This window comes from Camelus ferus, chromosome 6 (assembly GCF_009834535.1).
Source record: "Camelus ferus isolate YT-003-E chromosome 6, BCGSAC_Cfer_1.0, whole genome shotgun sequence".
Classification (NCBI taxonomy): domain Eukaryota; kingdom Metazoa; phylum Chordata; class Mammalia; order Artiodactyla; family Camelidae; genus Camelus; species Camelus ferus.
Genome location: NC_045701.1, coordinates 40,009,569 through 40,021,803, shown reverse-complemented (window position 1 = coordinate 40,021,803; position 12,235 = coordinate 40,009,569). Strand labels below are relative to the sequence as shown.

At 42.3% G+C, this 12,235-nt stretch overlaps 1 long non-coding RNA gene across 2 annotated transcripts in view; it reads left to right on the top strand.

Annotated features, from left to right (window-relative positions):
• The first annotated feature begins 2,295 nt into the window (after positions 1 to 2,295).
• LOC116664221 overlaps positions 2,296 to 12,235 on the top strand; it is a 228,922-nt gene continuing 218,982 nt past the window's right edge. For both annotated transcript variants that reach the window (XR_004320622.1, XR_004320621.1), the window contains exons 1-2: positions 2,296 to 3,033; positions 12,126 to 12,186. This is a non-coding gene — a long non-coding RNA (uncharacterized LOC116664221). The remainder of the gene's footprint in view (positions 3,034 to 12,125; positions 12,187 to 12,235) is intronic.

Sequence of the window (12,235 nt, the reverse complement as noted above, 5' to 3'; positions counted from 1 at the left end):
TGATGTTGCAGCCATCAAGGCATCACATTGCAGCCGCTGGATGGTGAGCCTGAGGGAACTCAGGATGGAGACAGGTTGCCTACCATCAAACCCTCAGCCACTGCAGCCACCCCCAGTGGTGTACCGGAGAAGACTCAGGAGAGGAAAGCACAGGACACTGGCCCTAGATAGCTAAGTGCATATCAAAGGAATGATTTCACTGAGCCCAGACTCTTGCATCTTCCCACATAGAAAAGCACTAAATTCCTTAACTTGAGGTGTCTGGTTTTCCTTAGTTAACAGTAATCTTTCAATGTTCTGACTGCCTGGTTGCAAAAACTTTCTGGTTCCTCCCCTACCTCTTCAGAGAAGTCCCTTAGAGCTGTCTGAGAAGCTGTCTCCTGGGCTTGAAGTCCTCAGAAAGTCCACCGAATAAAACATAATTCTCAACTTTTAGGTTGTGCTTTTTTTTTTTTTTTTTCAGTCGTCAGTGTACCAACTGGGGTTCTGGGAGGAAATGGGTGACACCTACGAATTAGGATCATTGGAGGAAAGTTAAATAAAGGACTTTTCACCAAGGTGGGGAGCATGTAGGGAAACCATGAGAGACAGAGAAGGGCGCAGTAAACAGAAACGGAGAGGCTCCCTGACAGGAGCTGGGACCTTTACTGAAAGGACCCTGCAAGAAGGGTGCTGGGGGAATAGACACCCCAATCTCCTGCTTGTTTCTCTTCAGACCCGCTGGAGCACACCCTTGGCTAAGCACATCTAGAACTCACCAGTCAACTGCCCATTGACAGAGACATGATGCAGGTCAGGCTCCTGTGGCTCAGAGCAGGGTAGAGAGTATGGAGCAGCAAAAAGAAGATATCAATACAGTGGCCTTCAGAGTTCTATGGGAGCCAGCCCTGCCTCCCTGTCATAGCCTACCTCCCGATACACTAGCATTTTTCTGCCAACAAGTCAGGCTTGTTCCTGCCTCAGGGCCTTTGCACTTGCTCCTTCTGCCTAGAGTGTGCTGCCCCTACTGCTTTGAGAGATGATGATGAGTCATTTAGATCCCAGCTCCCTAAAGAGTTTCTCCACTCCCAGTGTTCCTCCCACCTCCCCTTCCAGTCATTCTACCTCACTATTCAGTTTTAGTTTTATATTTCAGAGAGTAATGAAACAGTTTTATTTTTAAATGTCAATATTGACAGGAAGTTGTGTGAAGCCACTCTCAGTGGACTTCCTCCAACTACCACAACTTCCCTGACTGAAGCCGGTGGCCAGCACATGCCTGCTGGCAGCTGAAGGGACAGACTTCCCTTCTGACCAGTGGGGTCCTCTGCCACACAACTGTGAAGAATTTTCAGGACCATCCCTGCTTCTGAGGACAGACACATCACTTTGGTCTGGAGTCTGTAATTTTGTCTCAAGGTCTGCTTCTAATGGGGGGCCACCATACTCATCATGTAGGTAGCACTCTGGTGGTGTCTGTATTCAAAAGGAAATGTCACCGGTGTCCAAGAACATCACGAACAGCCTAAGGCTCACTGGACGAGTGTGGAAGCCATGAGAGAAAGCTAGGAGTAAGGACTCTCTCTTTCTGTCTGCCCCTCCCCACTCCCGCCCTGCTCCTTCTCTCAGATGAGGAGTTTCTTGACACCCCAGGTAGGCCACTTTCTTGCTGTGTGACTTTCCACTAATGGGACATTCCAGCTGCTTTCAGTTTTCCAACTCCCATGAAAAGAATATGATTTGCCAAGTTCATCTTTTGGGACCAGACCAGAAACTAGCACTGACAGCCCAGGGGACAGGTGTTACTAGGATTATGGAAGGAGGGGACGGGGTAGAATCCCTTAGTTCCTACAAGGGCTGCTTAGGGCCATTTCTCTCCGAGCGGGTGGGCAGGGTCCAGATCACACAGGGTCACGTGCACACTTTGGGGCTTTGTGAAAAACAAAGTAATCCCAATTACTTGACCCTTAAACAGGTGAAATCTATCTTTTACTCAGGACATACTTAATTGGTGATAGGCTGCGTATTGGCCTCTTCACACGTGCACGGACTTGTGAATCAGATTAACCTTACGACATCCAGGCTCTGAGAACCCGGATGCAGGAAACAGGTTTCAGTCGCTGAAACGCCGATGAAGGAGGCGAAGGAGGCGAAGGAGGCGCACCGGAACTCACAGGGCTGGAGGCGGGGCGCAGGAGCGGCGACCCGACTGGTGGCAGCGGCGAGGCACTTTCCATCATTTTGCAACAGTCGCCACGGGTGGGCTCTGCCCCCTACCTCACTCGGCTCGGCTCGTTGGTAAGAGGGAAGGGGCGAGTGAGTCCGGCCTGACCCTGTGCCGTACAGGCTAGATCTTGTCTCTAAACTGCAATGGCGCCTGGTCTTGGGGGTGACCTAGACCAATGGAAGTTGCATTAACTTCATAAAATTTCATCCTCAAAGAGAGTAACTACGGCATGGCCATTTCTTTCCCTGTTAGGTTATGTCCGCTGCTTCTTAAAAAAGAAAACAAAGGAAAAAAAAAAAAAAACAGGAAAAAACCACTCTGCATTTACCGTGGCTAGTTGGTATTTGCCCCAGATCCCAGCCACGTGCTTCTCCTGCTCCTATTAGAGTGCGCGGAGGGAGCGGGCCTGGGCCGCAGAACTTTCCGGGCTGCGTTAGCCACGCCCACCGCCTCCCGAAGGCGCGGCGCTCGCGGTCGTGAACAGCCTGCACGGGCCGCGTTCCTTCACAGCTGCTGCCCCTTTCTGAACAAACAGCCAAGCTCGGGCTTGGAGGCGTTCTTAAAGGTCAGCTCTTTCTCCCTCAGAAGCTTGGCCTTCTTCCTACGCTTCACCAGTGGCGTCTTTTCACCAGTCGAACTTTTTTTTCGCCTGACAAAACGCCTGTCACCGCCCTGGGGCCAGGCTGACTGAGTGTCCGCTGCCCACGAGGTAGGAAGTGTGGTCACACAGCTGCCCAAGGTCTGGACCCATGAGCTAGTTTGCTGTAGAGTGCTCAAGCTTGGAAGAGGTCCAGCTCTGAGATAAGGGAAAGAGACTAACTACGAAGGTGAGCCGCTCGGTTTTAACGTTTTGGGGTAAATGGTGCGGCTTTTTGGGTGAAAAACCGCACAAGCAGACAGGGCATGCTGTAAGCACCTCGGCCCAACCGTGGGTCTTGCGCGTCCGCGAGATGAAGGTGACTCTCAGGGGCCCAGAGCACTGGTTGGTTGGGGTCTGACACTGATACTTCAGGGCAGCCTGGCAGGTAGTCGGGAGGCGACGTGGTGTAGCGGAAACCGTGTGGACTTGGGAGTCGGGCCTGGTTTTGAATTCAAGTTCAGCTTTTTCTAACTGTGCAATCTCTGCCTTAGTTTCCTCCTCTGTAACCTTGCCTCCACCCCCTCTTAAAAATTTTGTGATAACCCACGTACAAAACCTTTCCGGTCCCCAGGAATCTCAGCTCTGCCTGCAGAGAGGATTTGGTGTCCTAAGGGCAAATGCTTCCTTGAGAGGCACAGCGATATTTCCATTGAAGTTGGATGTTGAGAGAGCCACCTGGAGTCCCTACTGGGTACAGGGGCAAAAATGAATGACAACGCAACCCAGTGTGGACTGGAGAGATGGACACACTATCAGTCACCGGGCAGGGTCCAGAGAACTGCGGATGGTGGATGTGCAGGGCTTCTCCTGGGCTCCGCCCACAGGCTCCGGTGCCTGTGATTAAGGTTAGCAGTCCCCGGGCAGCCCCGCTGGGAACGAGGGTTTAGGGAACGGTGCCAGGTAACGAGCCCCTATCACTATGGAGCTGGTTGAAGGAAAAGTAGGTGCAATGGAGAGGGAGTGAGTTAGGCAGTTACCAATTTACTGCCTCTCGGCTCCATTCCACCCTGAATTGCCTTGTTAAGGGAGAAGGGCTCTAAGCCTCCTGGCACAATGCTCAGCAAATGTCTGTAGAGGATGCTGGAGGGACATCGCAGGAGGAAAGGGGCGGCTTCCGGTGTTCAGTGTGCTCCTAATTCTGCTTGCCCCAGGGTTGCCAGTTCATTAGGTGTGGGACACTCAGTGGTGCTTGCCCTCTAGCAAGCTGTATTGCCAGTCCCCAGCATGAGGCTTTCTGTTTGCCAGCTTCAGCTTACCCACTTTGGACCAGCTCTGGCCCTGGGCACCTAGAGCTTCTCCACTCTCCAGAGGGCTGCAGCCTTGTCCTCTGGAAGGAGATCAGAATCTTAGCCTGGAAAAGTGTGTTCCTTCCTTGGCTGTTCTTCCTCAGCCCTGGGGAATTCTTTCTCTATTAGTGACTACTCCCTGTAAATTGTTCTTATTAACCATCCCTGTATGGTTTCAAATATTTACTTTCCTATGTAGTTTGTCTCTGCCTGGACCCTGACTGATGTACAATTGTCCCGGAGTTGTCCCGGTAGATCAGTGACCCCCCTTCCCCCTCCATCCACAAAACGAATGGCATTTGAGGATGTGTCTGGGCTTAAGTGCAGTGCTTAGCTCCTTGCCGATGGGAAAAGGGATGCTGGTAATCTGTGACATACAGGGCATCACAGTTAACCAAGCCATCACCTGTGGTTAATTGTGATGCAGTACTAATGGAAGCAAATGCCTTGGAATCCCAAGCAACTGCTGGACTGGACTGTTAATGGAAGTCATGAGGACGACAAGGACTGCATTGTGGGGTGGATTGTCCTGAGTATATTAGAGTATTTATGGAGAGGAAATGACAAACTTGGGTCCTTTAACTCTCAGCTCAAGTCACAGTCTGAGTATAGAATATCATAGAGCTTCTATTAAGCCCTGACAAGAATTATTTATTGTAGCCACAGAGCTGGTATCACTGAAATGCTATACAAAATTTAATTGTGTGTGTGTTGCTGAATTATGTTGGTTTAATTCACAGTGATGCCACGTTACTTATGTTAAGGTTCAGGGCACTGACCGGGAAAGCATAGGATTCTGAAACATGGAATAGGAATATCTGGTTAGAGTCTGATAAAACTAACGATCTTGAAACCCCAAGTCACCCCAAGATTCTCTGGTCATTGGAAGAATGTTGCCCTCCAATATCTGAAGAGACTAGCCTTCCTGAGCTTGAAACCCCATGCTAATGTCATCTAGGGCAGATGCCTTGAAAAGGGATGCTAGTTCTCAAGACTCACCACAACCAGCCCTGGTTGCCATTAGCCCTAAACTAGGATCAGTTCCCAGCAGGCTCCAGGGATAGAGAGATACTCACATCTGGAAAGAGACAACTTGCACCACTAAACATACTAAAGTAAGACTTTGCTAATGTATCTGGAGAAACCTGGAGAATACGTGGGAGTGGATTTTAAGGCTGTGAGACCTACTGTGTTTATGGATTTTCCTCATGTTTTTACAAGGCTTTTCGCTTTATGTAAAATTTTTGAAATTCTGGAGATAATGCACAACTGTTTGTGACTCTTATGAGTTTTGTGGATGGATCGTAATTTTTTTAAAAATAAAAATATTCCTCATTGTTTTCTGTTAGTGACAGTTGCCTCGAACTCTTTTGCCTGAGATTAACATATCCTGCCCATTTTCTGTTAAGTTAGCATTTTCTGATAGGTTTTTTTCATCCCTTTATTTTCAGTTTACTTTTGGTGTCATTTAGGGGTATCTCTTATAAATAGCTCATAGCTTTGCTTCCCCTCACGCAAGCCATCTGTTACTGTCATGTGTTTGGATTGACATGCTGTGTTTTACCATGCTTGTTTTCTTGTTTGCTTTGTTCCTTTCCTGTTTTTGATCACTTTTTTTGTTTGCTTTTGTTCTTGTTTTTTTACTCCAGTGGTTCAGAAACAATAAACTTTTTCTACTGGCTAACCTTAACTTTTTGATGTGTATCTAAATATTTTTCTATTCCCCAGAGTTACCCAGAATCTATAGCTTCCTCTTGCACAAAATAATAATATCTGCATGCTTTTACTTCCTACTTCCTACATTCCATCCACTTACCACATTAAGATAATCTTGGATATTAGTTGTAGGGTGATTTTTTTTCCTGTAATAAAGGGTTTTTAGAGAATTTATTTTGGGGTTCTTTTTTAATTGCTTTCTTGATTGCCATTATATTTTGTATTTCATGTCTTTTAGATTCATCATTGTTTCCCTTGAGCAAGAGAATATCCTTTAGTATTTCAGAAGGTGCTCATGGGTGCTAAACTTTGGGTCCTTGCATGTCTGGATTTTTCATCCTTTTATTTCAATGCTCCTTTGGCCACGTGGTCTATCAATAACAGATTTAGGTTAAAATCTCACTGCAAATGTAGATTTTTTTCTATTCTTATAGTTGTATCAATTTTGGTTTATATATTGACTCCCTCTTATTAGACATACACATTTTGGGGATTTTTAAAATAACTTCTTTGTGCATTGAACTTTTTGAAAAATCATTATGAGACAACTTTTTCTGGTAATGCTTTTTGTTTAAAATTTGTCTTGTCTGATACTTATAGAAGCAACTGAGCTTTCTTTTTCTAATCTTTATTTTCAATCTTTTAGTTATCCTTAGGTTTAAATGTGACTCTTACACACTGCATATACTAGCTGGATTTTATCCCTTTATCTAGCATAACAATATTTGTCTTTTAGGTAAATGAATCTTAAATTTTCCCCAACTTTTTATTTTTAAAAATTTCAAGTCTACAGAAAACTTGAAAGAATAATAAACATCAATTAGATTCACCAATTATTAACACTTTGCTACACTCTGTATATGAATATGTGTATATGCAAATGCACGTGTACATATAATTCATTTTTGTGTGTATACACACACGTACACAGACACACACAGGTACTTTGAATTGGTTGAGAGTTGAGCCTTTGTTTCTTAAGAACATGGGCATTCTCCTGCCACAAGATAATTATTCTCTCCAAAATTTAACATTGATACAATATTATCACTTAATATATAGTCTATATTCAGATATGCCCAATTGTCCCAATAAGGTCTTTCAAATTTTTCCTCCCATGCAGGATCCAGTTAAAGGTCATGGACCACGTTTAGTTTTCCCTGTAAGTAGAATAGGTCCCTGGCCTTTCCCCCCCCCCCCTATCCTTTTTCCTTTTCCCTTTCTTCTCTCTCTTTCCCCCTTTTTAAAGGATCCACCTTGTCCCCCTCAGTGTGGTGTGTTAGGGGTGCCAGACAGTTTGTCCTGTTAGGACTGATCCTAAGTTTGAACACTTGGTTAAGGTGGGTGTCTGTCAAATTTCTCCACATTCTGCTCCCAACAATCTCGTACCCCATATTTTATCTTCCATTGGGGATTTCTACTGATGTGAAATAATGATTTTCTATTTCTGTCATTCCTCCTACACTTGTTAGTTGGTATCTACTCTAAGGAGAGCTTTTCTTTTGCTCCTCTTGCCCCATCCCTTTAAAAGGAAAATTTCAGGGTCAGTGTGGATTTATGCATGCTTTGTTTATTCAGCATTATAATCTATTCCTGTCGCTATTTGTTTTGAAATTTAAATGCGCCCAGATTTGGCCATTGTGAACTCCTTTAAGCGTCTGAGTCATGGGATCCTGTGTCTTTTTGCTGGTTCTCATCAGTTTGAAGCACTGTTTGACTCTCTGGCACAATAAGATTTTCGAGATTTCCTTTTTACTTTCCTTGTCTCAGTCCTGAAATCAGGCATTTCTCCAAGACACCCTGTTGTTCCTTTGTAGTGGGGAATAGCATTCCAGACTGAGATCTGGATGCTAGGTGTGCTCCTGGTACAGAGCTGGGATTGCTTCCAGGCTCTTTCTGTGGTCTATACTGAGAAATCTGAAGTCTACACTGATGGTTTCATCCTAACACCACAGGGTTTTTACTGTCCTGGTCACGTTGGATATTTGTACCTCTTTCCCATAGTAAGAACCCGGGTTTCCAGTGGCATATTTGCTCGGTCCTGCAATAAACTCAAAATATTTCATAATTACTTCAACAACAAATTTAATATTTTAAAATCAAATTTAAAAATTTTCATCAAGTTTAGGATTTTTTTTGTCCTAAGACTGAATTGTATTCCATTGAGGGTGTATTGTCAGAGTACTGTGTTCAGAAATTTTTTTTTCATTCTGAGTAACTATGTATCAATGTGATATGTGGTTTTGTTTCTATTTGTATTCAGTGTTAGTTTTCCCCATTCTTGCTTCAATTTATTTTTTGAATGTATAAAAAATTAACATGGTTCAAAAGTCAAAACTCTGTAAAAAAAAAAAAAAAAAAAAAAAAAAAAAAAAAGGTCTACTTAAAAGTCCCATTCCCTTCCCTGTCCCTTCCACCCCTGGATACCAAGCCCTCCACCCTGCTAGGCCACTGATTTTATTTCTCTTTATCTTTTGTGTTTAATTTTGCAGAAATGTGAACATTCCTATTTTTTTCTTTTTCAACAAAAGGTGACATGTAATTTTTGCATATTTTTCACTTAAGAATATATCCTGAGAATCACCCTATATCAACTCGGAAATTTTCTTTATTCTTTTGTGCATGCTTTAATTCAGTTAAATATGATCACTGTTTTATTTGGGCTTAAATCTGATGTCTTATTTTGTGCTTTGTACTGATTCTGCTTTGTTGCACTCTTCTTTCTTGCATGTCTTAAACTAATTATTTTATAATTCCATTTTTCTCTACTAGTTTAGACAGTATACATTCTGTTTCTCTCGATGCTATTCTAAAAATTACAACATGTATCGAAGTCTAAAGTTAATTGGTAACTACCCTCCTTCTGGAAAATGCGATGACCTTTCTATATTTAAAACTGGCCAGATCTAGTTTATGCATAAAGTGTTGATTTAGGTGAACTCACAGATCTTCTCACATCTCTGATCTTCAGTTTGGGGAGCTAAGGAGCATCTGTTAGATTTCCTTTATTTGGGTGATGAGTTCTATTGTGTGGGAACGTGTCTTTATTTCACCTTTGTTCTAGAAATATTTTCACTGCAAATCGAATTCTAGGTTCACAGTGATCTTCAACAAAGGATCATTCTACTGTTTTCTGTCTTGTTGCTGTCAGTTTGACACTCTTTAAGAGAATCTGTTGGTTTTTCTTGAACTTCATTGAAAAGTATCTTCCTTGTCTTTGGTTATCACCTGTTTTACTATGATACGTCTAGGTGTGGATTAATTTTTATTTATTCCAATTGGAATTAATTGAGCTTCTTGAATCTGGATTGGTTGGGAAAATTCTCAGCCATTATCTCTTCAAATGTGCTCTGTCCCATTGTCTTCTTCAGGGACCCTGCTTGAATACCCTTGATCTCATATCTGTGTTTTCTACTTCTTACCAGCTCTTCTGCATTCTTTTTGTCTCTTTGGGCTACATTCTGGATAACTTCTTTTGATTTTTATCCCTAACTCATGAATGTGCCTGATCTGCTATTAACTTATCCACTGAGTTCTTAACTTTGGTTATCACAGTTTTAAATTCTGGAAGTTCTGTTTGGTTCTGTTTCTCGTTTGCAGGATCACTTGGTAAAAGTTTCCTATTCCCTGCAGATGGAGCATATCTTCTATTTTACTAAACATAATAAGCAGGATGCTTTTACAGTCGGTCTGAATTGTGTGGGTCTGTATGTGTCCGTGTGTGCACACATGCCTGATTCTGCTCTTCTCCCCCGTGGCAACATGTTAGCGTGCGTCTTCATCATTGATTCTGGACTATTGTACTTGGAATTCTCTCTGGGAAGAAGTGGAGAACTAGAACACAGCTCCAGTCCTCCAGAGAGCATTTGGGTTTGCTTCTGCTTGGCGCCTGGGGGCAATTCTAATTCAGGATCACTCTAATCTCAGTTTAAGCCTTGAGGTCTGGGTCAATCGAGGATGCAAGATCTCACAGAAGACCTGGATTCCTTTGGTTCTTCCTTACCTTTGGGCCCCAGGTTTATTGAGGGGAGGGTCTCCCATTAGACATCCCACCTTGTGTGAGTCTGAGCTTTGATATGTGTCCCACTTGCAGCCAAAAATCATTCACATACAGGTTCAAGTCTAGTAAGAACGACAGATCCTCTCAGGACAAAACTGGTTTCTGTGCTCATTTATCTCTGGAGTTCCTTTTGTTCTGGTTATTTCTAACTATGGTGTTAACCTTTTTTTACTTTTAAGAAAGATGTCTGCTTTTCTTATTTTTTAACACTTTACCCAGAGATTTTAGTTTTTTTGTGTATGCAAGAGGGCTTGTCCAAATATCCTAGCCCATTATTATGGAGAATCTGAAGGCTTCTGGTTTCCTGTGACAAAATATTCTCTCTACTTTGACTTTTGGAGCGTGGGTGTTCTTCAGTTTTTGGTCTGCTAGTAACCATTTCTTATTTTCCAGTGCTGTGTGTGTAGAACACATAGAAAATGAGAGAACAAAGCTATTCTGTGTCACACACCTTATTAAGTACTTTATAATTAGCTCTTACAGCAACCCCAGGAAATGGTAGTGTTAGTGGTGGCTATTGTCTTCCCAGTTTATGTAAGAGGAAAATGAGGTTGAATAACTTCAGCAAGGTCATACAACTATCAGGTGGTCAAGCCATTGCCTCAAGACAAGGTCTGACACCACAGCCTGGGTTCTTAAGCACTTCATCCTAGGGGACCTGTTTATAGCAATTTAGCAAGTTACTGTAATCAAAATCATTAGAGATGTAATCACTTAGAACTCAATTTTGACTCTCAATATGCACAGATGCTGTAATATTCATGGCATTGCTAGTCAAAGCCACGACTCACACCAATCCTTAGCTTGTGTCTGCGTATGTACGTGGGTCTGCGCATCTCACCTCAACACCATCCACAGAGACACTGGCAAATCCTTGGTCAGGGCAATGATATTTCCATTTTTTTCTCCTCCCCATTCCCTGCCCGAATCCTTAATGCAGAAGGAGGCAATACGTAAGTCTGCCATCATGTTGCAATCTTTCGTTAACTTTTTTTTTAATACAAAAAGCTATTAAGGGTACAAATTTTCCTCTTAATGGCTTTGACTGTTCCCATGGGTTTTTATATGAAATTACGCAGTATATTGGTTAAGGATGTATGCTTTAGAACCAGGCTGCCTGGGTTCAAATTCTGATTCTGCCACTTATTAGGCAAGCTGTTTGACCTCTGTGTGCCTCAGTTTCCTCACCTGAAAAATGGAGATAAGGACTTTGACCTCCTAGTGCTATTATAAAGAGTAAGGGTAAAGTGGTTAGTGTTTGACATGCAAGTTATAATTAAATGCTTATGCTTAGTAATTTTTTCATTATTTCTGAATAACCTCTAACTTTAGGATTTTTTAAAAATTTGCTATTTGCTGAAATTTTCAAATGATTAGTACATACATATTTGTTTTTTTAATTTATTTTGTTTTATTGCATATTATAAGTCTTAAGTATTTCAGTAATCTAATATCTGAACAAATTTTGTGAAACATTAGAGAATTTGTTTTCTTTTTTTATTGAAGTATATTTGACTTATAATATGCAGGTTTCTGGTGTATAGCATAGTGATTCAGTTATATATATATTCCTTTTCATATTCTTTTTCATTATAAGTTATTACAAGATACTGAATATAGTTCCCTGTGCTGCATAGTAGGACCTTGTTGTTTATTTTGTACATAGTAGTTTGTATCTGCTAATCCCAAAGTCCTAATTTATCCCTGGCAATTTCTATTTTCTAAAGAATACAAAGTTATTTGGGTATACTTAGATGTCTATTAAATCATATTTCTTAATGTTAATTTTTTATACTTTTTAGTCCACTAGATCTGAAAGTCAGAAATTCTTTATAGTATCTCCAAAAATGTGTATTTTGGATTTAGGCTTTTTTTACATTAGTGAATGCCTCTCATCTCTGCTCAGGGAAATAGTTTTCTATTCAGTTGCCACTTTTCCTCTCCATTCTTTTATTACCATTTCCCCAGAATCCATGAGAGTCAAATTTTGGCTTAAGACGAGGCTGCTCTTTCTGGGAGCTGGAGGAACCCGTGCCGGGGCCAGCAGTGCTCCCTGTCACTGGAGCGGCACCAGCAGAAACAGGGACTGTCATGTTGAGATATTAGCATGAGAAGGTGGTGGACACTGATGCTATTAGGCTTGCATTTGCTTATTTTTAAACCATTATATTTCTTTGGCTTCAAATAATACAACAACTTTCCGCTTCCTCCCAGCAGCCTAAGGAGGAAGCCGAAGAAGCAACCAGAAATAAGATTGTACACGAAGAGACAGAAAGAGGTAAGAACACTCTCCAGACCTTCTTGGTTGGGGGTAGCTCTTCAGAGGT